At 42.9% G+C, this 27,325-nt stretch overlaps 31 non-coding genes across 31 annotated transcripts; all 31 read left to right on the forward strand.

Moving 5' to 3' along the window:
- The first annotated feature begins 579 nt into the window (after nucleotides 1-579).
- On the forward strand, nucleotides 580-651 carry trnaw-cca (transfer RNA tryptophan (anticodon CCA)). The gene has a single exon. It is a non-coding gene; the product is annotated as a tRNA-Trp (tRNA).
- Nucleotides 652-1,344: 693 nt separating this feature from the next.
- Nucleotides 1,345-1,416, forward strand: trnaw-cca (transfer RNA tryptophan (anticodon CCA)). The gene has a single exon. It is a non-coding gene; the product is annotated as a tRNA-Trp (tRNA).
- Nucleotides 1,417-2,110: 694 nt separating this feature from the next.
- On the forward strand, nucleotides 2,111-2,182 carry trnaw-cca (transfer RNA tryptophan (anticodon CCA)). Its single transcript has one exon. It is a non-coding gene; the product is annotated as a tRNA-Trp (tRNA).
- Nucleotides 2,183-2,876: 694 nt separating this feature from the next.
- Nucleotides 2,877-2,948, forward strand: trnaw-cca (transfer RNA tryptophan (anticodon CCA)). Its single transcript has one exon. It is a non-coding gene; the product is annotated as a tRNA-Trp (tRNA).
- A 694-nt stretch (nucleotides 2,949-3,642) lies between these two features.
- Nucleotides 3,643-3,714, forward strand: trnaw-cca (transfer RNA tryptophan (anticodon CCA)). Its single transcript has one exon. It is a non-coding gene; the product is annotated as a tRNA-Trp (tRNA).
- Nucleotides 3,715-4,408: 694 nt separating this feature from the next.
- On the forward strand, nucleotides 4,409-4,480 carry trnaw-cca (transfer RNA tryptophan (anticodon CCA)). The gene has a single exon. It is a non-coding gene; the product is annotated as a tRNA-Trp (tRNA).
- Nucleotides 4,481-5,173: 693 nt separating this feature from the next.
- trnaw-cca (transfer RNA tryptophan (anticodon CCA)) lies at nucleotides 5,174-5,245 on the forward strand. The gene has a single exon. It is a non-coding gene; the product is annotated as a tRNA-Trp (tRNA).
- A 694-nt stretch (nucleotides 5,246-5,939) lies between these two features.
- trnaw-cca (transfer RNA tryptophan (anticodon CCA)) lies at nucleotides 5,940-6,011 on the forward strand. Its single transcript has one exon. It is a non-coding gene; the product is annotated as a tRNA-Trp (tRNA).
- Nucleotides 6,012-6,704: 693 nt separating this feature from the next.
- On the forward strand, nucleotides 6,705-6,776 carry trnaw-cca (transfer RNA tryptophan (anticodon CCA)). The gene has a single exon. It is a non-coding gene; the product is annotated as a tRNA-Trp (tRNA).
- A 594-nt stretch (nucleotides 6,777-7,370) lies between these two features.
- On the forward strand, nucleotides 7,371-7,442 carry trnaw-cca (transfer RNA tryptophan (anticodon CCA)). Its single transcript has one exon. It is a non-coding gene; the product is annotated as a tRNA-Trp (tRNA).
- Nucleotides 7,443-8,134: 692 nt separating this feature from the next.
- trnaw-cca (transfer RNA tryptophan (anticodon CCA)) lies at nucleotides 8,135-8,206 on the forward strand. The gene has a single exon. It is a non-coding gene; the product is annotated as a tRNA-Trp (tRNA).
- A 694-nt stretch (nucleotides 8,207-8,900) lies between these two features.
- trnaw-cca (transfer RNA tryptophan (anticodon CCA)) lies at nucleotides 8,901-8,972 on the forward strand. The gene has a single exon. It is a non-coding gene; the product is annotated as a tRNA-Trp (tRNA).
- Nucleotides 8,973-9,666: 694 nt separating this feature from the next.
- Nucleotides 9,667-9,738, forward strand: trnaw-cca (transfer RNA tryptophan (anticodon CCA)). The gene has a single exon. It is a non-coding gene; the product is annotated as a tRNA-Trp (tRNA).
- A 694-nt stretch (nucleotides 9,739-10,432) lies between these two features.
- On the forward strand, nucleotides 10,433-10,504 carry trnaw-cca (transfer RNA tryptophan (anticodon CCA)). Its single transcript has one exon. It is a non-coding gene; the product is annotated as a tRNA-Trp (tRNA).
- Nucleotides 10,505-11,198: 694 nt separating this feature from the next.
- On the forward strand, nucleotides 11,199-11,270 carry trnaw-cca (transfer RNA tryptophan (anticodon CCA)). The gene has a single exon. It is a non-coding gene; the product is annotated as a tRNA-Trp (tRNA).
- Nucleotides 11,271-11,964: 694 nt separating this feature from the next.
- Nucleotides 11,965-12,036, forward strand: trnaw-cca (transfer RNA tryptophan (anticodon CCA)). The gene has a single exon. It is a non-coding gene; the product is annotated as a tRNA-Trp (tRNA).
- A 693-nt stretch (nucleotides 12,037-12,729) lies between these two features.
- Nucleotides 12,730-12,801, forward strand: trnaw-cca (transfer RNA tryptophan (anticodon CCA)). Its single transcript has one exon. It is a non-coding gene; the product is annotated as a tRNA-Trp (tRNA).
- A 693-nt stretch (nucleotides 12,802-13,494) lies between these two features.
- Nucleotides 13,495-13,566, forward strand: trnaw-cca (transfer RNA tryptophan (anticodon CCA)). The gene has a single exon. It is a non-coding gene; the product is annotated as a tRNA-Trp (tRNA).
- A 694-nt stretch (nucleotides 13,567-14,260) lies between these two features.
- trnaw-cca (transfer RNA tryptophan (anticodon CCA)) lies at nucleotides 14,261-14,332 on the forward strand. Its single transcript has one exon. It is a non-coding gene; the product is annotated as a tRNA-Trp (tRNA).
- A 694-nt stretch (nucleotides 14,333-15,026) lies between these two features.
- On the forward strand, nucleotides 15,027-15,098 carry trnaw-cca (transfer RNA tryptophan (anticodon CCA)). The gene has a single exon. It is a non-coding gene; the product is annotated as a tRNA-Trp (tRNA).
- Nucleotides 15,099-15,790: 692 nt separating this feature from the next.
- On the forward strand, nucleotides 15,791-15,862 carry trnaw-cca (transfer RNA tryptophan (anticodon CCA)). Its single transcript has one exon. It is a non-coding gene; the product is annotated as a tRNA-Trp (tRNA).
- Nucleotides 15,863-16,556: 694 nt separating this feature from the next.
- On the forward strand, nucleotides 16,557-16,628 carry trnaw-cca (transfer RNA tryptophan (anticodon CCA)). The gene has a single exon. It is a non-coding gene; the product is annotated as a tRNA-Trp (tRNA).
- Nucleotides 16,629-17,318: 690 nt separating this feature from the next.
- trnaw-cca (transfer RNA tryptophan (anticodon CCA)) lies at nucleotides 17,319-17,391 on the forward strand. The gene has a single exon. It is a non-coding gene; the product is annotated as a tRNA-Trp (tRNA).
- A 688-nt stretch (nucleotides 17,392-18,079) lies between these two features.
- Nucleotides 18,080-18,151, forward strand: trnaw-cca (transfer RNA tryptophan (anticodon CCA)). Its single transcript has one exon. It is a non-coding gene; the product is annotated as a tRNA-Trp (tRNA).
- A 1,470-nt stretch (nucleotides 18,152-19,621) lies between these two features.
- On the forward strand, nucleotides 19,622-19,693 carry trnaw-cca (transfer RNA tryptophan (anticodon CCA)). The gene has a single exon. It is a non-coding gene; the product is annotated as a tRNA-Trp (tRNA).
- A 1,452-nt stretch (nucleotides 19,694-21,145) lies between these two features.
- trnaw-cca (transfer RNA tryptophan (anticodon CCA)) lies at nucleotides 21,146-21,218 on the forward strand. The gene has a single exon. It is a non-coding gene; the product is annotated as a tRNA-Trp (tRNA).
- Nucleotides 21,219-22,666: 1,448 nt separating this feature from the next.
- On the forward strand, nucleotides 22,667-22,738 carry trnaw-cca (transfer RNA tryptophan (anticodon CCA)). The gene has a single exon. It is a non-coding gene; the product is annotated as a tRNA-Trp (tRNA).
- A 693-nt stretch (nucleotides 22,739-23,431) lies between these two features.
- On the forward strand, nucleotides 23,432-23,503 carry trnaw-cca (transfer RNA tryptophan (anticodon CCA)). Its single transcript has one exon. It is a non-coding gene; the product is annotated as a tRNA-Trp (tRNA).
- Nucleotides 23,504-24,195: 692 nt separating this feature from the next.
- On the forward strand, nucleotides 24,196-24,267 carry trnaw-cca (transfer RNA tryptophan (anticodon CCA)). Its single transcript has one exon. It is a non-coding gene; the product is annotated as a tRNA-Trp (tRNA).
- Nucleotides 24,268-26,485: 2,218 nt separating this feature from the next.
- On the forward strand, nucleotides 26,486-26,557 carry trnaw-cca (transfer RNA tryptophan (anticodon CCA)). Its single transcript has one exon. It is a non-coding gene; the product is annotated as a tRNA-Trp (tRNA).
- A 691-nt stretch (nucleotides 26,558-27,248) lies between these two features.
- On the forward strand, nucleotides 27,249-27,320 carry trnaw-cca (transfer RNA tryptophan (anticodon CCA)). The gene has a single exon. It is a non-coding gene; the product is annotated as a tRNA-Trp (tRNA).
- Nucleotides 27,321-27,325: the final 5 nt, after the last annotated feature.

Consider the following 27,325-nt stretch of genomic DNA (forward strand, 5'->3'; position numbering starts at 1 on the left):
TGAAAATAGTCTCTCACAAGAACCTGACACACTGCAAAATCCTAAATGAAATTATGTTATTGTCAGTCTTCGAACAGGTAGTTTAATGTATGCTTGGGGGCAGTTTTTGACACCTGGATGAGAAACGTTCCCTAAGTAAACTGCCTGTTACTCAGGCCCAGAAACTAGGATATGCATATCAATGGTAGATTTGGATAGAACACACTCTAAAGTTTCCAAAACTGTTGAAATAATGTCTCTGAGTATAACAGAACTGATATGGCAGGCGAAAAACCTGAGGAAAATGTATCCAGGAGGTGGGATTGTTTTGATGTGGGTAGTTTTCAATTGAATGCCTTTTGAGTTTCTAATGGGTTAGGACCCAGATTGCAGTTCCTATGGCTACCACTAGATGTCAACAGTCTTTAGACTTTGTTTCAGGCTTGTTTTCATGCACTTAACCTGCCGGGCAGAGGCACGTGCTGATGGGGGTGGCATTGTCAGATGGTTCATTTCCCCATAGAACCAGGCCTCCATTCCAAATTATACAGTCATCGAAATCTGAACTAGGCATCCTCTCCAAAGATGTTAGAAGTCAAAGACCTCGTGGCGCAATGGTAGCGCGTCTGACTCCAGATCAGAAGGTTGCGTGTTCAACTCACGTCGTGGTCATGGTTTTTATGTGTGCAATCTCTGCCGCCTTTACTCAGTGAATCAGCACAAGTACCAATGTGGCTTTACAGTACTAATCTCGCATGGAAACGAACAAACCAATGCTGCTTTTGATGAAAATAGTCTCTCACAAGAACCTGACACACTGCAAAATCCTAAATGAAATTATGTTATTGTCAGTCTTGAACAGGTAGTTTAATGTATGCTTGGGGGCAGTTTTTTGACACCTGGATGAGAAACGTTCCCTAAGTAAACTGCCTGTTACTCAGGCCCAGAAACTAGGATATGCATATCAATGGTAGATTTGGATAGAACACACTCTAAAGTTTCCAAAACTGTTGAAATAATGTCTCTGAGTATAACAGAACTGATATGGCAGGCGAAAAACCTGAGGAAAATGTATCCAGGAGGTGGGATTGTTTTGATGTGGGTAGTTTTCAATTGAATGCCTTTTGAGTTTCTAATGGGTTAGGACCCAGATTGCAGTTCCTATGGCTACCACTAGATGTCAACAGTCTTTAGACTTTGTTTCAGGCTTGTTTTCATGCACTTAACCTGCCGGGCAGAGGCACGTGCTGATGGGGGTGGCATTGTCAGATGGTTCATTTCCCCATAGAACCAGGCCTCCATTCCAAATTATACAGTCATCGAAATCTGAACTAGGCATCCTCTCCAAAGATGTTAGAAGTCAAAGACCTCGTGGCGCAATGGTAGCGCGTCTGACTCCAGATCAGAAGGTTGCGTGTTCAACTCACGTCGTGGTCATGGTTTTTATGTGTGCAATCTCTGCCGCCTTTACTCAGTGAATCAGCACAAGTACCAATGTGGCTTTACAGTACTAATCTCGCATGGAAACGAACAAACCAATGCTGCTTTTGATGAAAATAGTCTCTCACAAGAACCTGACACACTGCAAAATCCTAAATGAAATTATGTTATTGTCAGTCTTCGAACAGGTAGTTTAATGTATGCTTGGGGGCAGTTTTTTGACACCTGGATGAGAAACGTTCCCTAAGTAAACTGCCTGTTACTCAGGCCCAGAAACTAGGATATGCATATCAATGGTAGATTTGGATAGAACACACTCTAAAGTTTCCAAAACTGTTGAAATAATGTCTCTGAGTATAACAGAACTGATATGGCAGGCGAAAAACCTGAGGAAAATGTATCCAGGAGGTGGGATTGTTTTGATGTGGGTAGTTTTCAATTGAATGCCTTTTGAGTTTCTAATGGGTTAGGACCCAGATTGCAGTTCCTATGGCTACCACTAGATGTCAACAGTCTTTAGACTTTGTTTCAGGCTTGTTTTCATGCACTTAACCTGCCGGGCAGAGGCACGTGCTGATGGGGGTGGCATTGTCAGATGGTTCATTTCCCCATAGAACCAGGCCTCCATTCCAAATTATACAGTCATCGAAATCTGAACTAGGCATCCTCTCCAAAGATGTTAGAAGTCAAAGACCTCGTGGCGCAATGGTAGCGCGTCTGACTCCAGATCAGAAGGTTGCGTGTTCAACTCACGTCGTGGTCATGGTTTTTATGTGTGCAATCTCTGCCGCCTTTACTCAGTGAATCAGCACAAGTACCAATGTGGCTTTACAGTACTAATCTCGCATGGAAACGAACAAACCAATGCTGCTTTTGATGAAAATAGTCTCTCACAAGAACCTGACACACTGCAAAATCCTAAATGAAATTATGTTATTGTCAGTCTTCGAACAGGTAGTTTAATGTATGCTTGGGGGCAGTTTTTTGACACCTGGATGAGAAACGTTCCCTAAGTAAACTGCCTGTTACTCAGGCCCAGAAACTAGGATATGCATATCAATGGTAGATTTGGATAGAACACACTCTAAAGTTTCCAAAACTGTTGAAATAATGTCTCTGAGTATAACAGAACTGATATGGCAGGCGAAAAACCTGAGGAAAATGTATCCAGGAGGTGGGATTGTTTTGATGTGGGTAGTTTTCAATTGAATGCCTTTTGAGTTTCTAATGGGTTAGGACCCAGATTGCAGTTCCTATGGCTACCACTAGATGTCAACAGTCTTTAGACTTTGTTTCAGGCTTGTTTTCATGCACTTAACCTGCCGGGCAGAGGCACGTGCTGATGGGGGTGGCATTGTCAGATGGTTCATTTCCCCATAGAACCAGGCCTCCATTCCAAATTATACAGTCATCGAAATCTGAACTAGGCATCCTCTCCAAAGATGTTAGAAGTCAAAGACCTCGTGGCGCAATGGTAGCGCGTCTGACTCCAGATCAGAAGGTTGCGTGTTCAACTCACGTCGTGGTCATGGTTTTTATGTGTGCAATCTCTGCCGCCTTTACTCAGTGAATCAGCACAAGTACCAATGTGGCTTTACAGTACTAATCTCGCATGGAAACGAACAAACCAATGCTGCTTTTGATGAAAATAGTCTCTCACAAGAACCTGACACACTGCAAAATCCTAAATGAAATTATGTTATTGTCAGTCTTCGAACAGGTAGTTTAATGTATGCTTGGGGGCAGTTTTTTGACACCTGGATGAGAAACGTTCCCTAAGTAAACTGCCTGTTACTCAGGCCCAGAAACTAGGATATGCATATCAATGGTAGATTTGGATAGAACACACTCTAAAGTTTCCAAAACTGTTGAAATAATGTCTCTGAGTATAACAGAACTGATATGGCAGGCGAAAAACCTGAGGAAAATGTATCCAGGAGGTGGGATTGTTTTGATGTGGGTAGTTTTCAATTGAATGCCTTTTGAGTTTCTAATGGGTTAGGACCCAGATTGCAGTTCCTATGGCTACCACTAGATGTCAACAGTCTTTAGACTTTGTTTCAGGCTTGTTTTCATGCACTTAACCTGCCGGGCAGAGGCACGTGCTGATGGGGGTGGCATTGTCAGATGGTTCATTTCCCCATAGAACCAGGCCTCCATTCCAAATTATACAGTCATCGAAATCTGAACTAGGCATCCTCTCCAAAGATGTTAGAAGTCAAAGACCTCGTGGCGCAATGGTAGCGCGTCTGACTCCAGATCAGAAGGTTGCGTGTTCAACTCACGTCGTGGTCATGGTTTTTATGTGTGCAATCTCTGCCGCCTTTACTCAGTGAATCAGCACAAGTACCAATGTGGCTTTACAGTACTAATCTCGCATGGAAACGAACAAACCAATGCTGCTTTTGATGAAAATAGTCTCTCACAAGAACCTGACACACTGCAAAATCCTAAATGAAATTATGTTATTGTCAGTCTTCGAACAGGTAGTTTAATGTATGCTTGGGGGCAGTTTTTTGACACCTGGATGAGAAACGTTCCCTAAGTAAACTGCCTGTTACTCAGGCCCAGAAACTAGGATATGCATATCAATGGTAGATTTGGATAGAACACACTCTAAAGTTTCCAAAACTGTTGAAATAATGTCTCTGAGTATAACAGAACTGATATGGCAGGCGAAAAACCTGAGGAAAATGTATCCAGGAGGTGGGATTGTTTTGATGTGGGTAGTTTTCAATTGAATGCCTTTTGAGTTTCTAATGGGTTAGGACCCAGATTGCAGTTCCTATGGCTACCACTAGATGTCAACAGTCTTTAGACTTTGTTTCAGGCTTGTTTTCATGCACTTAACCTGCCGGGCAGAGGCACGTGCTGATGGGGGTGGCATTGTCAGATGGTTCATTTCCCCATAGAACCAGGCCTCCATTCCAAATTATACAGTCATCGAAATCTGAACTAGGCATCCTCTCCAAAGATGTTAGAAGTCAAAGACCTCGTGGCGCAATGGTAGCGCGTCTGACTCCAGATCAGAAGGTTGCGTGTTCAACTCACGTCGTGGTCATGGTTTTTATGTGTGCAATCTCTGCCGCCTTTACTCAGTGAATCAGCACAAGTACCAATGTGGCTTTACAGTACTAATCTCGCATGGAAACGAACAAACCAATGCTGCTTTTGATGAAAATAGTCTCTCACAAGAACCTGACACACTGCAAAATCCTAAATGAAATTATGTTATTGTCAGTCTTCGAACAGGTAGTTTAATGTATGCTTGGGGGCAGTTTTTGACACCTGGATGAGAAACGTTCCCTAAGTAAACTGCCTGTTACTCAGGCCCAGAAACTAGGATATGCATATCAATGGTAGATTTGGATAGAACACACTCTAAAGTTTCCAAAACTGTTGAAATAATGTCTCTGAGTATAACAGAACTGATATGGCAGGCGAAAAACCTGAGGAAAATGTATCCAGGAGGTGGGATTGTTTTGATGTGGGTAGTTTTCAATTGAATGCCTTTTGAGTTTCTAATGGGTTAGGACCCAGATTGCAGTTCCTATGGCTACCACTAGATGTCAACAGTCTTTAGACTTTGTTTCAGGCTTGTTTTCATGCACTTAACCTGCCGGGCAGAGGCACGTGCTGATGGGGGTGGCATTGTCAGATGGTTCATTTCCCCATAGAACCAGGCCTCCATTCCAAATTATACAGTCATCGAAATCTGAACTAGGCATCCTCTCCAAAGATGTTAGAAGTCAAAGACCTCGTGGCGCAATGGTAGCGCGTCTGACTCCAGATCAGAAGGTTGCGTGTTCAACTCACGTCGTGGTCATGGTTTTTATGTGTGCAATCTCTGCCGCCTTTACTCAGTGAATCAGCACAAGTACCAATGTGGCTTTACAGTACTAATCTCGCATGGAAACGAACAAACCAATGCTGCTTTTGATGAAAATAGTCTCTCACAAGAACCTGACACACTGCAAAATCCTAAATGAAATTATGTTATTGTCAGTCTTCGAACAGGTAGTTTAATGTATGCTTGGGGGCAGTTTTTTGACACCTGGATGAGAAACGTTCCCTAAGTAAACTGCCTGTTACTCAGGCCCAGAAACTAGGATATGCATATCAATGGTAGATTTGGATAGAACACACTCTAAAGTTTCCAAAACTGTTGAAATAATGTCTCTGAGTATAACAGAACTGATATGGCAGGCGAAAAACCTGAGGAAAATGTATCCAGGAGGTGGGATTGTTTTGATGTGGGTAGTTTTCAATTGAATGCCTTTTGAGTTTCTAATGGGTTAGGACCCAGATTGCAGTTCCTATGGCTACCACTAGATGTCAACAGTCTTTAGACTTTGTTTCAGGCTTGTTTTCATGCACTTAACCTGCCGGGCAGAGGCACGTGCTGATGGGGGTGGCATTGTCAGATGGTTCATTTCCCCATAGAACCAGGCCTCCATTCCAAATTATACAGTCATCGAAATCTGAACTAGGCATCCTCTCCAAAGATGTTAGAAGTCAAAGACCTCGTGGCGCAATGGTAGCGCGTCTGACTCCAGATCAGAAGGTTGCGTGTTCAACTCACGTCGTGGTCATGGTTTTTATGTGTGCAATCTCTGCCGCCTTTACTCAGTGAATCAGCACAAGTACCAATGTGGCTTTACAGTACTAATCTCGCATGGAAACGAACAAACCAATGCTGCTTTTGATGAAAATAGTCTCTCACAAGAACCTGACACACTGCAAAATCCTAAATGAAATTATGTTATTGTCAGTCTTCGAACAGGTAGTTTAATGTATGCTTGGGGGCAGTTTTTGACACCTGGATGAGAAACGTTCCCTAAGTAAACTGCCTGTTACTCAGGCCCAGAAACTAGGATATGCATATCAATGGTAGATTTGGATAGAACACACTCTAAAGTTTCCAAAACTGTTGAAATAATGTCTCTGAGTATAACAGAACTGATATGGCAGGCGAAAAACCTGAGGAAAATGTATCCAGGAGGTGGGATTGTTTTGATGTGGGTAGTTTTCAATTGAATGCCTTTTGAGTTTCTAATGGGTTAGGACCCAGATTGCAGTTCCTATGGCTACCACTAGATGTCAACAGTCTTTAGACTTTGTTTCAGGCTTGTTTTCATGCACTTAACCTGCCGGGCAGAGGCACGTGCTGATGGGGGTGGCATTGTCAGATGGTTCATTTCCCCATAGAACCAGGCCTCCATTCCAAATTATACAGTCATCGAAATCTGAACTAGGCATCCTCTCCAAAGATGTTAGAAGTCAAAGACCTCGTGGCGCAATGGTAGCGCGTCTGACTCCAGATCAGAAGGTTGCGTGTTCAACTCACGTCGTGGTCATGGTTTTTATGTGTGCAATCTCTGCCGCCTTTACTCAGTGAATCAGCACAAGTACCAATGTGGCTTTACAGACTAATCTCGCATGGAAACGTTGCTTTTGATGAAAATAGTCTCACAAGAACCTGACACACTGCAAAATCTAAATGAAATTATGTTATTGTCAGTGGTAGTTTAGCATGGCTTTTACACCTGGATGAGAAACGTGCAATTTATCAATGGTGAATAGCACACTCTAAAGTTTCCAAAACTGTTGAAATAATGTGAGGAACTGATATGGCAGGCGAAAAACCTGAGGAAAATGTATCCAGGAGGTGGGATTGTTTTGATGTGGGTAGTTTTCAATTGAATGCCTTTTGAGTTTCTAATGGGTTAGGACCCAGATTGCAGTTCCTATGGCTACCACTAGATGTCAACAGTCTTTATACTTTGTTTCAGGCTTGTTTTCATGCACTTAACCTGCCGGGCAGAGGCACGTGCTGATGGGGGTGGCATTGTCAGATGGTTCATTTCCCCATAGAACCAGGCCTCCATTCCAAATTATACAGTCATCGAAATCTGAACTAGGCATCCTCTCCAAAGATGTTAGAAGTCAAAGACCTCGTGGCGCAATGGTAGCGCGTCTGACTCCAGATCAGAAGGTTGCGTGTTCAACTCACGTCGTGGTCATGGTTTTTATGTGTGCAATCTCTGCCGCCTTTACTCAGTGAATTCAGCACAAGTACCAATGTGGCTTTACAGTACTAATCTCGCATGGAACGAACAAACCAATGCTGCTTTTGATGAAAATAGTCTCTCACAAGAACCTGACACACTGCAAAATCCTAAATGAAATTATGTTATTGTCAGTCTTCGAACAGGTAGTTTAATGTATGCTTGGGGGCAGTTTTTTGACACCTGGATGAGAAACGTTCCCTAAGTAAACTGCCTGTTACTCAGGCCCAGAAACTAGGATATGCATATCAATGGTAGATTTGGATAGAACACACTCTAAAGTTTCCAAAACTGTTGAAATAATGTCTCTGAGTATAACAGAACTGATATGGCAGGCGAAAACCTGAGGAAAATGTATCCAGGAGGTGGGATTGTTTTGATGTGGGTAGTTTTCAATTGAATGCCTTTTGAGTTTCTAATGGGTTAGGACCCAGATTGCAGTTCCTATGGCTACCACTAGATGTCAACAGTCTTTAGACTTTGTTTCAGGCTTGTTTTCATGCACTTAACCTGCCGGGCAGAGGCACGTGCTGATGGGGGTGGCATTGTCAGATGGTTCATTTCCCATAGAACCAGGCCTCCATTCCAAATTATACAGTCATCGAAATCTGAACTAGGCATCCTCTCCAAAGATGTTAGAAGTCAAAGACCTCGTGGCGCAATGGTAGCGCGTCTGACTCCAGATCAGAAGGTTGCGTGTTCAACTCACGCCGTGGTCATGGTTTTTATGTGTGCAATCTCTGCCGCCTTTACTCAGTGAATCAGCACAAGTACCAATGTGGCTTTACACTACTAATCTCGCATGGAAACGAACAAACCAATGCTGCTTTTGATGAAAATAGTCTCTCACAAGAACCTGACACACTGCAAAATCCTAAATGAAATTATGTTATTGTCAGTCTTCGAACAGGTAGTTTAATGTATGCTTGGGGGCAGTTTTTTGACACCTGGATGAGAAACGTTCCCTAAGTAAACTGCCTGTTACTCAGGCCCAGAAACTAGGATATGCATATAAATGGTAGATTTGGATAGAACACACTCTAAAGTTTCCAAAACTGTTGAAATAATGTCTCTGAGTATAACAGAACTGATATGGCAGGCGAAAAACCTGAGGAAAATGTATCCAGGAGGTGGGATTGTTTTGATGTGGGTAGTTTTCAATTGAATGCCTTTTGAGTTTCTAATGGGTTAGGACCCAGATTGCAGTTCCTATGGCTACCACTAGATGTCAACAGTCTTTAGACTTTGTTTCAGGCTTGTTTTCATGCACTTAACCTGCCGGGCAGAGGCACGTGCTGATGGGGGTGGCATTGTCAGATGGTTCATTTCCCCATAGAACCAGGCCTCCATTCCAAATTATACAGTCATCGAAATCTGAACTAGGCATCCTCTCCAAAGATGTTAGAAGTCAAAGACCTCGTGGCGCAATGGTAGCGCGTCTGACTCCAGATCAGAAGGTTGCGTGTTCAACTCACGTCGTGGTCATGGTTTTTATGTGTGCAATCTCTGCCGCCTTTACTCAGTGAATCAGCACAAGTACCAATGTGGCTTTACAGTACTAATCTCGCATGGAAACGAACAAACCAATGCTGCTTTTGATGAAAATAGTCTCTCACAAGAACCTGACACACTGCAAAATCCTAAATGAAATTATGTTATTGTCAGTCTTCGAACAGGTAGTTTAATGTATGCTTGGGGGCAGTTTTTTGACACCTGGATGAGAAACGTTCCCTAAGTAAACTGCCTGTTACTCAGGCCCAGAAACTAGGATATGCATATCAATGGTAGATTTGGATAGAACACACTCTAAAGTTTCCAAAACTGTTGAAATAATGTCTCTGAGTATAACAGAACTGATATGGCAGGCGAAAAACCTGAGGAAAATGTATCCAGGAGGTGGGATTGTTTTGATGTGGGTAGTTTTCAATTGAATGCCTTTTGAGTTTCTAATGGGTTAGGACCCAGATTGCAGTTCCTATGGCTACCACTAGATGTCAACAGTCTTTAGACTTTGTTTCAGGCTTGTTTTCATGCACTTAACCTGCCGGGCAGAGGCACGTGCTGATGGGGGTGGCATTGTCAGATGGTTCATTTCCCCATAGAACCAGGCCTCCATTCCAAATTATACAGTCATCGAAATCTGAACTAGGCATCCTCTCCAAAGATGTTAGAAGTCAAAGACCTCGTGGCGCAATGGTAGCGCGTCTGACTCCAGATCAGAAGGTTGCGTGTTCAACTCACGTCGTGGTCATGGTTTTTATGTGTGCAATCTCTGCCGCCTTTACTCAGTGAATCAGCACAAGTACCAATGTGGCTTTACAGTACTAATCTCGCATGGAAACGAACAAACCAATGCTGCTTTTGATGAAAATAGTCTCTCACAAGAACCTGACACACTGCAAAATCCTAAATGAAATTATGTTATTGTCAGTCTTCGAACAGGTAGTTTAATGTATGCTTGGGGGCAGTTTTTTGACACCTGGATGAGAAACGTTCCCTAAGTAAACTGCCTGTTACTCAGGCCCAGAAACTAGGATATGCATATCAATGGTAGATTTGGATAGAACACACTCTAAAGTTTCCAAAACTGTTGAAATAATGTCTCTGAGTATAACAGAACTGATATGGCAGGCGAAAAACCTGAGGAAAATGTATCCAGGAGGTGGGATTGTTTTGATGTGGGTAGTTTTCAATTGAATGCCTTTTGAGTTTCTAATGGGTTAGGACCCAGATTGCAGTTCCTATGGCTACCACTAGATGTCAACAGTCTTTAGACTTTGTTTCAGGCTTGTTTTCATGCACTTAACCTGCCGGGCAGAGGCACGTGCTGATGGGGGTGGCATTGTCAGATGGTTCATTTCCCCATAGAACCAGGCCTCCATTCCAAATTATACAGTCATCGAAATCTGAACTAGGCATCCTCTCCAAAGATGTTAGAAGTCAAAGACCTCGTGGCGCAATGGTAGCGCGTCTGACTCCAGATCAGAAGGTTGCGTGTTCAACTCACGTCGTGGTCATGGTTTTTATGTGTGCAATCTCTGCCGCCTTTACTCAGTGAATCAGCACAAGTACCAATGTGGCTTTACAGTACTAATCTCGCATGGAAACGAACAAACCAATGCTGCTTTTGATGAAAATAGTCTCTCACAAGAACCTGACACACTGCAAAATCCTAAATGAAATTATGTTATTGTCAGTCTTCGAACAGGTAGTTTAATGTATGCTTGGGGGCAGTTTTTTGACACCTGGATGAGAAACGTTCCCTAAGTAAACTGCCTGTTACTCAGGCCCAGAAACTAGGATATGCATATCAATGGTAGATTTGGATAGAACACACTCTAAAGTTTCCAAAACTGTTGAAATAATGTCTCTGAGTATAACAGAACTGATATGGCAGGCGAAAAACCTGAGGAAAATGTATCCAGGAGGTGGGATTGTTTTGATGTGGGTAGTTTTCAATTGAATGCCTTTTGAGTTTCTAATGGGTTAGGACCCAGATTGCAGTTCCTATGGCTACCACTAGATGTCAACAGTCTTTAGACTTTGTTTCAGGCTTGTTTTCATGCACTTAACCTGCCGGGCAGAGGCACGTGCTGATGGGGGTGGCATTGTCAGATGGTTCATTTCCCCATAGAACCAGGCCTCCATTCCAAATTATACAGTCATCGAAATCTGAACTAGGCATCCTCTCCAAAGATGTTAGAAGTCAAAGACCTCGTGGCGCAATGGTAGCGCGTCTGACTCCAGATCAGAAGGTTGCGTGTTCAACTCACGTCGTGGTCATGGTTTTTATGTGTGCAATCTCTGCCGCCTTTACTCAGTGAATCAGCACAAGTACCAATGTGGCTTTACAGTACTAATCTCGCATGGAAACGAACAAACCAATGCTGCTTTTGATGAAAATAGTCTCTCACAAGAACCTGACACACTGCAAAATCCTAAATGAAATTATGTTATTGTCAGTCTTCGAACAGGTAGTTTAATGTATGCTTGGGGGCAGTTTTTTGACACCTGGATGAGAAACGTTCCCTAAGTAAACTGCCTGTTACTCAGGCCCAGAAACTAGGATATGCATATCAATGGTAGATTTGGATAGAACACACTCTAAAGTTTCCAAAACTGTTGAAATAATGTCTCTGAGTATAACAGAACTGATATGGCAGGCGAAAAACCTGAGGAAAATGTATCCAGGAGGTGGGATTGTTTTGATGTGGGTAGTTTTCAATTGAATGCCTTTTGAGTTTCTAATGGGTTAGGACCCAGATTGCAGTTCCTATGGCTACCACTAGATGTCAACAGTCTTTAGACTTTGTTTCAGGCTTGTTTTCATGCACTTAACCTGCCGGGCAGAGGCACGTGCTGATGGGGGTGGCATTGTCAGATGGTTCATTTCCCCATAGAACCAGGCCTCCATTCCAAATTATACAGTCATCGAAATCTGAACTAGGCATCCTCTCCAAAGATGTTAGAAGTCAAAGACCTCGTGGCGCAATGGTAGCGCGTCTGACTCCAGATCAGAAGGTTGCGTGTTCAACTCACGTCGTGGTCATGGTTTTTATGTGTGCAATCTCTGCCGCCTTTACTCAGTGAATCAGCACAAGTACCAATGTGGCTTTACAGTACTAATCTCGCATGGAAACGAACAAACCAATGCTGCTTTTGATGAAAATAGTCTCTCACAAGAACCTGACACACTGCAAAATCCTAAATGAAATTATGTTATTGTCAGTCTTCGAACAGGTAGTTTAATGTATGCTTGGGGGCAGTTTTTTGACACCTGGATGAGAAACGTTCCCTAAGTAAACTGCCTGTTACTCAGGCCCAGAAACTAGGATATGCATATCAATGGTAGATTTGGATAGAACACACTCTAAAGTTTCCAAAACTGTTGAAATAATGTCTCTGAGTATAACAGAACTGATATGGCAGGCGAAAACCTGAGGAAAATGTATCCAGGAGGTGGGATTGTTTTGATGTGGGTAGTTTTCAATTGAATGCCTTTTGAGTTTCTAATGGGTTAGGACCCAGATTGCAGTTCCTATGGCTACCACTAGATGTCAACAGTCTTTAGACTTTGTTTCAGGCTTGTTTTCATGCACTTAACCTGCCGGGCAGAGGCACGTGCTGATGGGGGTGGCATTGTCAGATGGTTCATTTCCCCATAGAACCAGGCCTCCATTCCAAATTATACAGTCATCGAAATCTGAACTAGGCATCCTCTCCAAAGATGTTAGAAGTCAAAGACCTCGTGGCGCAATGGTAGCGCGTCTGACTCCAGATCAGAAGGTTGCGTGTTCAACTCACGTCGTGGTCATGGTTTTTATGTGTGCAATCTCTGCCGCCTTTACTCAGTGAATCAGCACAAGTACCAATGTGGCTTTACAGTACTAATCTCGCATGGAAACGAACAAACCAATGCTGCTTTTGATGAAAATAGTCTCTCACAAGAACCTGACACACTGCAAAATCCTAAATGAAATTATGTTATTGTCAGTCTTCGAACAGGTAGTTTAATGTATGCTTGGGGGCAGTTTTTTGACACCTGGATGAGAAACGTTCCCTAAGTAAACTGCCTGTTACTCAGGCCCAGAAACTAGGATATGCATATCAATGGTAGATTTGGATAGAACACACTCTAAAGTTTCCAAAACTGTTGAAATAATGTCTCTGAGTATAACAGAACTGATATGGCAGGCGAAAACCTGAGGAAAATGTATCCAGGAGGTGGGATTGTTTTGATGTGGGTAGTTTTCAATTGAATGCCTTTTGAGTTTCTAATGGGTTAGGACCCAGATTGCAGTTCCTATGGCTACCACTAGATGTCAACAGTCTTTAGACTTTGTTTCAGGCTTGTTTTCATGCACTTAACCTGCCGGGCAGAGGCACGTGCTGATGGGGGTGGCATTGTCAGATGGTTCATTTCCCCATAGAACCAGGCCTCCATTCCAAATTATACAGTCATCGAAATCTGAACTAGGCATCCTCTCCAAAGATGTTAGAAGTCAAAGACCTCGTGGCGCAATGGTAGCGCGTCTGACTCCAGATCAGAAGGTTGCGTGTTCAACTCACGTCGTGGTCATGGTTTTTATGTGTGCAATCTCTGCCGCCTTTACTCAGTGAATCAGCACAAGTACCAATGTGGCTTTACAGTACTAATCTCGCATGGAAACGAACAAACCAATGCTGCTTTTGATGAAAATAGTCTCTCACAAGAACCTGACACACTGCAAAATCCTAAATGAAATTATGTTATTGTCAGTCTTCGAACAGGTAGTTTAATGTATGCTTGGGGGCAGTTTTTTGACACCTGGATGAGAAACGTTCCCTAAGTAAACTGCCTGTTACTCAGGCCCAGAAACTAGGATATGCATATCAATGGTAGATTTGGATAGAACACACTCTAAAGTTTCCAAAACTGTTGAAATAATGTCTCTGAGTATAACAGAACTGATATGGCAGGCGAAAAACCTGAGGAAAATGTATCCAGGAGGTGGGATTGTTTTGATGTGGGTAGTTTTCAATTGAATGCCTTTTGAGTTTCTAATGGGTTAGGACCCAGATTGCAGTTCCTATGGCTACCACTAGATGTCAACAGTCTTTAGACTTTGTTTCAGGCTTGTTTTCATGCACTTAACCTGCCGGGCAGAGGCACGTGCTGATGGGGGTGGCATTGTCAGATGGTTCATTTCCCCATAGAACCAGGCCTCCATTCCAAATTATACAGTCATCGAAATCTGAACTAGGCATCCTCTCCAAAGATGTTAGAAGTCAAAGACCTCGTGGCGCAATGGTAGCGCGTCTGACTCCAGATCAGAAGGTTGCGTGTTCAACTCACGTCGTGGTCATGGTTTTTATGTGTGCAATCTCTGCCGCCTTTACTCAGTGAATCAGCACAAGTACCAATGTGGCTTTACAGTACTAATCTCGCATGGAAACGAACAAACCAATGCTGCTTTTGATGAAAATAGTCTCTCACAAGAACCTGACACACTGCAAAATCCTAAATGAAATTATGTTATTGTCAGTCTTCGAACAGGTAGTTTAATGTATGCTTGGGGGCAGTTTTTTGACACCTGGATGAGAAACGTTCCCTAAGTAAACTGCCTGTTACTCAGGCCCAGAAACTAGGATATGCATATCAATGGTAGATTTGGATAGAACACACTCTAAAGTTTCCAAAACTGTTGAAATAATGTCTCTGAGTATAACAGAACTGATATGGCAGGCGAAAAACCTGAGGAAAATGTATCCAGGAGGTGGGATTGTTTTGATGTGGGTAGTTTTCAATTGAATGCCTTTTGAGTTTCTAATGGGTTAGGACCCAGATTGCAGTTCCTATGGCTACCACTAGATGTCAACAGTCTTTAGACTTTGTTTCAGGCTTGTTTTCATGCACTTAACCTGCCGGGCAGAGGCACGTGCTGATGGGGGTGGCATTGTCAGATGGTTCATTTCCCCATAGAACCAGGCCTCCATTCCAAATTATACAGTCATCGAAATCTGAACTAGGCATCCTCTCCAAAGATGTTAGAAGTCAAAGACCTCGTGGCGCAATGGTAGCGCGTCTGACTCCAGATCAGAAGGTTGCGTGTTCAACTCACGTCGTGGTCATGGTTTTTATGTGTGCAATCTCTGCCGCCTTTACTCAGTGAATCAGCACAAGTACCAATGTGGCTTTACAGTACTAATCTCGCATGAAACGAACAAACCAATGCTGCTTTTGATGAAAATAGTCTCTCACAAGAACCTGACACACTGCAAAATCCTAAATGAAATTATGTTATTGTCAGTCTTCGAACAGGTAGTTTAATGTATGCTTGGGGGCAGTTTTTGACACCTGGATGAGAAACGTTCCCTAAGTAAACTGCCTGTTACTCAGGCCCAGAAACTAGGATATGCATATCAATGGTAGATTTGGATAGAACACACTCTAAAGTTTCCAAAACTGTTGAAATAATGTCTCTGAGTATAACAGAACTGATATGGCAGGCGAAAAACCTGAGGAAAATGTATCCAGGAGGTGGGATTGTTTTGATGTGGGTAGTTTTCAATTGAATGCCTTTTGAGTTTCTAATGGGTTAGGACCCAGATTGCAGTTCCTATGGCTACCACTAGATGTCAACAGTCTTTAGACTTTGTTTCAGGCTTGTTTTCATGCACTTAACCTGCCGGGCAGAGGCACGTGCTGATGGGGGTGGCATTGTCAGATGGTTCATTTCCCCATAGAACCAGGCCTCCATTCCAAATTATACAGTCATCGAAATCTGAACTAGGCATCCTCTCCAAAGATGTTAGAAGTCAAAGACCTCGTGGCGCAATGGTAGCGCGTCTGACTCCAGATCAGAAGGTTGCGTGTTCAACTCACGTCGTGGTCATGGTTTTTATGTGTGCAATCTCTGCCGCCTTTACTCAGTGAATCAGCACAAGTACCAATGTGGCTTTACACTACTAATCTCGCATGAAACGAACAAACCAATGCTGCTTTTGATGAAAATAGTCTCTCACAAGAACCTGACACACTGCAAAATCCTAAATGAAATTATGTTATTGTCAGTCTTCGAACAGGTAGTTTAATGTATGCTTGGGGGCAGTTTTTTGACACCTGGATGAGAAACGTTCCCTAAGTAAACTGCCTGTTACTCAGGCCCAGAAACTAGGATATGCATATCAATGGTAGATTTGGATAGAACACACTCTAAAGTTTCCAAAACTGTTGAAATAATGTCTCTGAGTATAACAGAACTGATATGGCAGGCGAAAAACCTGAGGAAAATGTATCCAGGAGGTGGGATTGTTTTGATGTGGGTAGTTTTTCAATTGAATGCCTTTTGAGTTTCTAATGGGTTAGGACCCAGATTGCAGTTCCTATGGCTACCACTAGATGTCAACAGTCTTTAGACTTTGTTTCAGGCTTGTTTTCATGCACTTAACCTGCCGGGCAGAGGCACGTGCTGATGGGGGTGGCATTGTCAGATGGTTCATTTCCCCATAGAACCAGGCCTCCATTCCAAATTATACAGTCATCGAAATCTGAACTAGGCATCCTCTCCAAAGATGTTAGAAGTCAAAGACCTCGTGGCGCAATGGTAGCGCGTCTGACTCCAGATCAGAAGGTTGCGTGTTCAACTCACGTCGTGGTCATGGTTTTTATGTGTGCAATCTCTGCCGCCTTTACTCAGTGAATCAGCACAAGTACCAATGTGGCTTTACAGTACTAATCTCGCATGAAACGAACAAACCAATGCTGCTTTTGATGAAAATAGTCTCTCACAAGAACCTGACACACTGCAAAATCCTAAATGAAATTATGTTATTGTCAGTCTTCAACAGGTAGTTTAATGTATGCTTGGGGGCAGTTTTTGACACCTGGATGAGAAACGTTCCTAAGTAAACTGCCTGTTACTCAGGCCCAGAAACTAGGATATGCATATCAATGGTAGATTTGGATAGAACACACTCTAAAGTTTCCAAAACTGTTGAAATAATGTCTCTGAGTATAACAGAACTGATATGGCAGGCGAAAAACCTGAGGAAAATGTATCCAGGAGGTGGGATTGTTTTGATGTGGGTAGTTTTCAATTGAATGCCTTTTGAGTTTCTAATGGGTTAGGACCCAGATTGCAGTTCCTATGGCTACCACTAGATGTCAACAGTCTTTAGACTTTGTTTCAGGCTTGTTTTCATGCACTTAACCTGCCGGGCAGAGGCACGTGCTGATGGGGGTGGCATTGTCAGATGGTTCATTTCCCCATAGAACCAGGCCTCCATTCCAAATTATACAGTCATCGAAATCTGAACTAGGCATCCTCTCCAAAGATGTTAGAAGTCAAAGACCTCGTGGCGCAATGGTAGCGCGTCTGACTCCAGATCAGAAGGTTGCGTGTTCAACTCCACGTCGTGGTCATGGTTTTTATGTGTGCAATCTCTGCCGCCTTTACTCAGTGAATCAGCACAAGTACCAATGTGGCTTTACAGTACTAATCTCGCATGAAACGAACAAACCAATGCTGCTTTTGATGAAAATAGTCTCTCACAAGAACCTGACACACTGCAAAATCCTAAATGAAATTATGTTATTGTCAGTCTTCGAACAGGTAGTTTAATGTATGCTTAGGGGGCAGTTTTTGACACCTGGATGAGAAACGTTCCTAAGTAAACTGCCTGTTACTCGGGCAGAAACTAGGATATGCATATCAATGGTAGATTTGGATAGAACACACTCTAAAGTTTCCAAACTGTTGAAATAATGTCTCTGAGTATAACAGAACTGATATGGCAGGCGAAAAACCTGAGGAAAATGTATCAGGAGGTGGGATTGTTTTGATGTGGGTAGTTTTCAATTGAATGCCTTTGAGTTTCTAATGGGTTAGGACCCAGATTGCAGTTCCTATGGCTACCACTAGATGTCAACAGTCTTTAGACTTTGTTTCAGACTTGTTTTCATGCACTTAACCTGCCGGGCAGAGGCACGTGCTGATGGGGGTGGCATTGTCAGATGGTTCATTTCCCCATAGAACCAGGCCCTCCATTCCAGAATATACAGTCATCAAATCTGAACTGAGGCATCCTCTCCAAAGATGTTAGAAGTCCCAGACCTCGTGGCGCAATGGTAGCGCGTCTGACTCCAGATCAGAAGGTTGCGTGTTCAACTCACGTCGTGGTCATGGTTTTTATGTGTGCAATCTCTGCCGCCTTTACTCAGTGAATCAGCACAAGTACCAATGTGGCTTTACAGTACTAATCTCGCATGGAAAGCGAACAAACCAATGCTGCTTTTGATGAAAATAGTCTCTCACAGAACCTGACACACTGCAAAATCCTAAATGAAATTATGTTGATTGTCAGTCTTCGAACAGGTAGTTTAATGTATGCTTTGAGGGCAGTTTTTTGACACCTGGATGAGAAAACGTTCCCTAAGCAAACTGCCTGTTACTCAGGCCCAGAAACTAGGATATGCATATCAAATGGTAGATTTGGATAGAACACACTCTAAAGTTTCCAAAACTGTTGACATAATGTCTCTGAGTATAACAGAACTGATATGGCAGGGCGAAAACCTGAGGAAAATTTATCCAGGAGGGTGGGATTGTTTTGATGTGGGTAGTTTTTCAATTGAATGCCTTTTGAGTTTCTAATGGGTTAGGACCCAGATTGCAGTTCCTATGGCTGCCACTAGATGTCAGCAGTCTTTGGACTTTGTTTCAGTCTTGTTTTCATGCACTTAACCTGCCGGGCAGAGGCACGTGCTGATGGGGTAGCATTGTCAGATGGTTCATTTCCCCATAGAACCAGGCCTCCATTCCAAATTATACAGTCATCGAAATCTGAACTGAGGCATCCTCTCCAAGATGTTAGAAGTCAAAGACCTCGTGGCGCAATGGTAGTGCGTCTGACTCAGATCAGAATGTTGCGTGTTCAACTCACGTCGGGGTCATGGTTTTATGTGTGCAATCTCTGCCGCCTTTAGTCAGTGAATCAGCACCAAGTACCAATGTGGCTTTACAGTACTAATATCGCATGAAACAAACAAACCAATGCTGCTTTTTTGATGAAAATAGTCTCTCACAAGAACCTGACACACTGCAAAATCCTAAATGAAATCATGTTATTGTCAGTCTTCGAACAGGTAGTTTAATGTATGCTTAGGGGGCAGTTTTTGACACCTGGATGAGAAACGTTCCCTAAGTAAACTGCCTGTTACTCAGGCCCAGAAACTAGGATATGCATACAAATGGTAGATTTGGATAGAACACACTCTAAAGTTTCCAAAACTGTTGAAATAATGTCTCTGAGTATAATGACAGACTGATATGGCAGGCGAAAACCTGAGGAAAATGTATCCAGGAGGTGGGATTTTTTTGATGTGGGTAGTTTTTCAATTGAATGCCTTTTGAGTTTCTAATGGGTTAGGACCCAGATTGCAGTTCCTATGGCTACCACTAGATGTCCAACAGTCTTTAGACTTTTGTTTCAGGCTTGTTTTTCATACACTTAACCTGCCGGGGAGAGGCACGTGCTGATGGGGGTGGCATTGTCAGATGGTTCATTTCCCCATAGAACCAGGCCTCCATTCAAATTATACAGTCATCGAAATCTGAACTAGGCACCCTCTCCAAAAGATGTTAGAAGTCAAAGACCTCGTGGCGCAATGGTAGCGCGTCTGACTCCAGATCAGAAGGTTGCGTGTTCAACTCACGTCGGGGTCATGGTTTTTATGTGCAATCTCTGCCGCCTTTAGTCAGTGAATCAGCACAAGTACCAATGTGGCTTTTACAGTACTAATATCGCATGAAACGAACAAACCAATGCTGCTTTTGAGTAGAAATAGTCTCTCACAAGAACCTGACACACTGCAAATCCTAAATGAAATCATGTTATTGTCAGTCTTGAACAGGTAGTTTAATGTATGCTTGGGGGCAGTTTTTGACACCTGGATGAGAAACGTTCCCTCAGTAAACTGCCTGTTACTCAGGCCCCAGAAACTAGGATATGCATACCAATGGTAGATTTGGATAGAACACACTCTAAAAAAGTTTCAAAACTATTGACATAATGTCTCTGAGTATAACAGAACTGATATGAGGCGAAAACCTGAGGAAAATGTATCAGGAGGTGGGATTTTTTGATGTGGGTAGTTTTCAATTGAATGCCTTTTGAGTTTCTAATGGGTTAGGACCCAGATTGCAGTTCCTATGGCTACCACTAGATGTCAACAGTCTTTAGACTTTGTTTCAGTCTTGTTTTCATACACTTAACCTGCCGGGCAGAGGCACGTGCTGATGGGGGTGGCATTGTCAGATGGTTCATTTCCCCATCGAACCAGGCCTCCATTCCAAATTATACAGTCATCGAAATCTGAACTAGGCACCCTCTCCAAAGATGTTAGAAGTCAAAGACCTCGTGGCGCAATGGTATCAGCGTCTGACTCCAGATCAGAAGGTTGCGTGTTCAACTCACGTCGGGGTCATGGTTTTTATGTGTGCAATCTCTGCCGCCTTTACTCAGTGAATCAGCACAAGTACCAATGTGGCTTTACAGTACTAATATCGCATGGAAACGAACAAACCAATGCTGCTTTTGATGAAAATAGTCTCTCACAAGAACCTGACACACTGCAAAATCTAAATGAAATCATGTGATTGTCAGTCTTGAACAGGTAGTTTAATGTATGCTTGGGGGCAGTTTTTTGACACCTGGATGAGAAACGTTCCCTAAGTAAACTGCCTGTTACTCAGGCCCAGAAACTAGGATATGCATATCAATGGTAGATTTGGATAGAACACACTCTAAAGTTTCAAAACTGTTGAAATAATGTCTCTGAGTATAACAGAACTGATATGGCAGGCGAAAAACCTGAGGAAAATGTATCCAGGAGGTGGGATTGTTTTGATGTGGGTAGTTTTCAATTGAATGCCTTTTGAGTTTCTAATGGGTTAGGACCCAGATTGCAGTTCCTATGGCTACCACTAGATGTCAACAGTCTTTAGACTTTGTTTCAGGCTTGTTTTCATGCACTTAACCTGCCGGGCAGAGGCACGTGCTGATGGGGGTGGCATTGTCAGATGGTTCATTTCCCATAGAACCAGGCCTCCATTCAAATTATACAGTCATGCCGAAATCTGAACTAGGCATCCTCTCCAAAGATGTTAGAAGTCAAAGACCTCGTGGCGCAATGGTAGTCGCGTCTGACTCCAGATCAGAAGGTTGCGTGTTCAACTCACGTCGGGGTCATGGTTTTTATGTGTGCAATCTCTGCCGCCTTTACTCAGTGAATCAGCACAAGTACCAATGTGGCTTTACAGTACTAATATCGCATGGAAGCAGAACAAACCAATGCTGCTTTTGATGAAAATAGTCTCTCACAGAACCTGACACACTGCAAAATCCTAAATGAAATTATGTTATTGTCAGTCTTGAACAGGTAGTTTAATGTATGCTTAGGGCAGTTTTGACACCTGGATGAGAAGTGTTCCTCAGCAAACTGCCTGTTACTCAGGCCCAGAAACTAGGATATGCATACAAATGGTAGATTTGGATAGAACACACTCTAAAGTTTCCAAAACTGTTGAGATAATGTCTCTGAGTATAACAGAACTGATATGGCAGGCGAAAAATCTGAGAAAATGTATCCAGGAGGTGGGATTTTTTGATGTGGGTAGTTTTCAATTGAATGCCTTTTGGAGTTTCTAATGGGTTAGGACCCATATTGCAGTTCCTATGGCTACCACTAGATGTCAACAGTCTTTAGACTTTGTTTCAGTCTTGTTTCATACACTTAACCTGCCGGGGGAGGCACGTGCTGATGGGGGTGGCATTGTCAGATGGTTCATTTCCCCATAGAACCAGGCCTCCATTCAAATTATACAGTCATCGAAATCTGAACTAGGCACCCTCTCCAAAGATGTTACAAGTCAAAGACCTCGTGGCGCAATGGTAGCGCGTCTGACTCCAGCAGATCAGAAGGTTGCGTGTTCAACTCACGTCGGGTCATGGTTTTATGTGTGCAATCTCTGCCGCCTTTACTCAGTGAATCAGCACAAGTACCAATGTGGCTTTACAGTACTAATATCGCATGGAAACGAACAAACCAATGCTGCTTTTGATGAAAATAGTCTCTCAAGAACCTGACACACTGCAAAATCCTAAATGAAATCATGTGATTGTCAGTCTTCGAACAGGTAGTTTAATGTATGCTTGGGCGCAGTTTTTTGACACCTGGATGAGAAACGTTCCCTCAGTAAACTGCCTGTTATTCAGGCCCAGAAACTAGGATATGCATGCAAATGGTAGATTTGGATAGAACACACTCTAGAGTTTCCAAAACTGTTGAAATAATGTCTCTGAGTATAACAGAACTGATATGGCAGGCGAAAACCTGAGGAAAATGTATCCAGGAGGTGGGATTTTTTTGATGTGGGTAGTTTTCAATTGAATGCCTTTTGAGTTTCTAATGGGTTAGGACCCAGATTGCAGTTCCTATGGCTACCACTAGATGTCAACAGTCTTTAGACTTTGTTTCAGTCTTGTTTTCATACACTAACCTGCCGGGCAGAGGCACGTGCTGATGGGGGTGGCATTGTCAGATGGTTCATTTCCCCATAGAACCAGGCCTCCATTCCAAATTATACAGTCATCGAAATCTGAACTAGGCACCTTCTCCAAAGATGTTAGAAGTCAAAGACCTCGTGGCGCAATGGTAGCGCGTCTGACTCCAGATCAGAAGGTTGCGTGTTCAACTCACGTCAGGGTCATGGTTTTTATGTGTGCAATCTCTGCCGCCTTTACTCAGTGAATCATTACAAGTACCAATGTGGCTTTACAGTACTAATATCGCATGGAAACGAACAAACCAATGCTGCTTTTGATGAAAATAGTCTCTCACAAGAACCTGACACACTGCAAAATCCTAAATGAAATGATGTGATTGTCAGTCTTCGAACAGGTAGTTTAATGTATGCTTGGGCGCAGTTTTTTGACACCTGGATGAGAAACGTTCCCTCAGTAAACTGCCTGTTATTCAGGCCCAGAAACTAGGATATGCATGCAAATGGTAGATTTGGATAGAACACACTCTAGAGTTTCCAAAACTGTTGAAATAATGTCTCTGAGTATAACAGAACTGATATGGCAGGCGAAAACCTGAGGAAAATGTATCCAGGAGGTGGGATTTTTTTGATGTGGGTAGTTTTCAATTGAATGCCTTTTGAGTTTCTAATGGGTTAGGACCCAGATTGCAGTTCCTATGGCTACCACTAGATGTCAACAGTCTTTAGACTTTGTTTCAGTCTTGTTTTCATACACTTAACCTGCCGGGGAGAGGCACGTGCTGATGGGGGTGGCATTGTCAGATGGTTCATTTCCCCATAGAACCAGGCCTCCATTCCAAATTATACAGTCATCGAAATCTGAACTAGGCACCTTCTCCAAAGATGTTAGAAGTCAAAGACCTCGTGGCGCAATGGTAGCGTGTCTGACTCCAGATCAGAATGTTGCGTGTTCAACTCACGTCGTGGTCATGGTTTTTATGTGTGCAATCTCTGCCGCCTTTACTCAGTGAATCAGCACAAGTACCAATGTGGCTTTACAGTACTAATCTCGCATGAAACGAACAAACCAATGCTGCTTTTGATGAAAATAGTCTCTCACAAGAACCTGACACACTGCAAAATCCTAAATGAAATCATGTTATTGTCAGTCTTCGAACAGGTAGTTTAATGTATGCTTGGGGGCAGTTTTTTGACACCTGGATGAGAAACGTTCCCTAAGTAAACTGCCTGTTACTCAGGCCCAGAAACTAGGATATGCATACAAATGGTAGATTTGGATAGAACACACTCTAAAGTTTCCAAAACTGTTGAAATAATGTCTCTGAGTATAACAGAACTGATATGGCAGGCGAAAATCTGAGGAAAATGTATCCAGGAGGTGGGATTGTTTTGATGTGGGTAGTTTTCAATTGAATGCCTTTTGAGTTTCTAATGGGTTAGGACCCAGATTGCAGTTCCTATGGCTACCACTAGATGTCAACAGTCTTTATACTTTGTTTCAGGCTTGTTTTCATACACTTAACCTGCCGGGCAGAGGCACGTGCTGATGGGGGTGGCATTGTCAGATGGTTCATTTCCCCATAGAACCAGGCCTCCATTCCAAATTATACAGTCATCGAAATCTGAACTAGGCACCTTCTCCAAAGATGTTAGAAGTCAAAGACCTCGTGGCGCAATGGTAGCGCGTCTGACTCCAGATCAGAAGGTTGCGTGTTCAACTCACGTCGGGGTCATGGTTTTTATGTGTGCAATCTCTGCCGCCTTTACTCAGTGAATCATTACAAGTACCAATGTGGCTTTACAGTACTAATATCGCATGGAAACGAACAAACCAATGCTGCTTTTGATGAAAATAGTCTCTCACAAGAACCTGACACACTGCAAATCCTAAATGAAATCATGTGATTGTCAGTCTTCGAACAGGTAGTTTAATGTATGCTTGGGGGCAGTTTTTGACACCTGGATGAGAAACGTTCCCTCAGTAAACTGCCTGTTACTCAGGCCCAGAAACTAGGATATGCATATCAAATGGTAGATTTGGATAGAACACACTCTAAAGTTTCCAAAACTGTTGAGATAATGTCTCTGAGTATAACAGAACTGATATGGCAGGCGAAAAACCTGAGGAAAATGTATCCAGGAGGTGGGATTGTTTTGATGTGGGTAGTTTTCAATTGAATGCCTTTTGAGTTTCTAATGGGTTAGGACCCAGATTGCAGTTCCTATGGCTACCACTAGATGTCAACAGTCTTTAGACTTTGTTTCAGTCTTGTTTTCATACACTTAACCTGCCGGGCAGAGGCACGTGCTGATGGGGGTGGCATTGTCAGATGGTTCATTTCCCCATAGAACCAGGCCTCCATTCCAAATTATACAGTCATCGAAATCTGAACTAGGCACCCTCTCCAAAGATGTTACAAGTCAAAGACCTCGTGGCGCAATGGTAGTGCGTCTGACTCCAGATCAGAATGTTGCGTGTTCAACTCACGTCAGGGTCATGGTTTTTATGTGTGCAATCTCTGCCGCCTTTAGTCAGTGAATCAGCACAAGTACCAATGTGGCTTTACAGTACTAATATCGCATGGAAACGAACAAACCAATGCTGCTTTTGATGAAAATAGTCTCTCACAAGAACCTGACACACTGCAAAATCCTAAATGAAATGATGTGATTGTCAGTCTTCGAACAGGTAGTTTAATGTATGCTTGGGGGCAGTTTTTGACACCTGGATGAGAAACGTTCCCTCAGTAAACTGCCTGTTACTCAGGCCCAGAAACTAGGATATGCATACAAATGGTAGATTTGGATAGAACACACTCTAAAGTTTCCAAAACTGTTGAAATAATGTCTCTGAGTATAACAGAACTGATATGGCAGGCGAAAATCCTGAGGAAAATGTATCCAGGAGGTGGGATTTTTTGATGTGGGTAGTTTTCAATTGAATGCCTTTTGAGTTTCTAATGGGTTAGGACCCAGATTGCAGTTCCTATGGCTACCACTAGATGTCAACAGTCTTTAGACTTTGTTTCAGTCTTGTTTTCATACACTTAACCTGCCGGGGAGAGGCACGTGCTGATGGGGGGTGGCATTGTCAGATGGTTCATTTCCCATAGAACCAGGCCTCCATTCCAAATTATACAGTCATCGAAATCTGAACTAGGCACCTTCTCCAAAGATGTTACAAGTCAAAGACCTCGTGGCGCAATGGTAGTGCGTCTGACTCCAGATCAGAAGGTTGCGTGTTCAACTCACGTCAGGTCATGGTTTTTATGTGTGCAATCTCTGCCGCCTTTAGTCAGTGAATCATTACAAGTACCAATGTGGCTTTACAGTACTAATATCGCATGGAAACGAACAAACCAATGCTGCTTTTGATGAAAATAGTCTCTCACAGAGAACCTGACACACTGCAAAATCCTAAATGAAATCATGTGATTGTCAGTCTTCGAACAGGTAGTTTAATGTATGCTTGAAAGTTTTTGACACCTGGATGAGAAACGTTCCCTCAGTAAACTGCCTGTTATTCAGGCCCAGAAACTAGGATATGCATGCAAATGGTAGATTTGGATAGAACACACTCTAGAGTTTCCAAAACTGTTGAAATAATGTCTCTGAGTATAACAGAACTGATATGGCAGGCGAAAACCTGAGGAAAATGTATCCAGGAGGTGGGATTTTTTTGATGTGGGTAGTTTTCAATTGAATGCCTTTTGAGTTTCTAATGGGTTAGGACCCAGATTGCAGTTCCTATGGCTACCACTAGATGTCAACAGTCTTTAGACTTTGTTTCAGTCTTGTTTTCATACACTTAACCTGCCGGGCAGAGGCACGTGCTGATGGGGGTGGCATTGTCAGATGGTTCATTTCCCCATAGAACCAGGCCTCCATTCCAAATTATACAGTCATCGAAATCTGAACTAGGCACCTTCTCCAAAGATGTTAGAAGTCAAAGACCTCGTGGCGCAATGGTAGCGCGTCTGACTCCAGATCAGAAGGTTGCGTGTTCAACTCACGTCGGGGTCATGGTTTTTATGTGTGCAATCTCTGCCGCCTTTACTCAGTGAATCAGCACAAGTACCAATGTGGCTTTACAGTACTAATATCGCATGGAAACGAACAAACCAATGCTGCTTTTGATGAAAATAGTCTCTCACAAGAACCTGACACACTGCAAAATCCTAAATGAAATCATGTGATTGTCAGTCTTGAACAGGTAGTTTAATGTATGCTTGGGGGCAGTTTTTGACACCTGGATGAGAAACGTTCCCTCAGTAAACTGCCTGTTACTCAGGCCCAGAAACTAGGATATGCATACAAATGGTAGATTTGGATAGAACACACACTCTAAAGTTTCCAAAACTGTTGAAATAATGTCTCTGAGTATAACAGAACTGATATGGCAGGCGAAAATCTGAGGAAAATGTATCCAGGAGGTGGGATTTTTTGATGTGGGTAGTTTTCAATTGAATGCCTTTTGAGTTTCTAATGGGTTAGGACCCAGATTGCAGTTCCTATGGCTACCACTAGATGTCAACAGTCTTTAGACTTTGTTTCAGGCTTGTTTTCATGCACTTAACCTGCCGGGCAGAGGCACGTGCTGATGGGGTGGCATTGTCAGATGGTTCATTTCCCCATAGAACCAGGCCTCCATTCCAAATTATACAGTCATCGAAATCTGAACTAGGCACCCTCTCCAAAGATGTTACAAGTCAAAGACCTCGTGGCGCAATGGTCGCGCGTCTGACTCCAGATCAGAAGGTTGCGTGTTCAACTCACGTCGTGGTCATGGTT

Source organism: Oncorhynchus keta, chromosome 15 (genome assembly GCF_023373465.1).
Source record: "Oncorhynchus keta strain PuntledgeMale-10-30-2019 chromosome 15, Oket_V2, whole genome shotgun sequence".
NCBI classification, from domain to species: domain Eukaryota; kingdom Metazoa; phylum Chordata; class Actinopteri; order Salmoniformes; family Salmonidae; genus Oncorhynchus; species Oncorhynchus keta.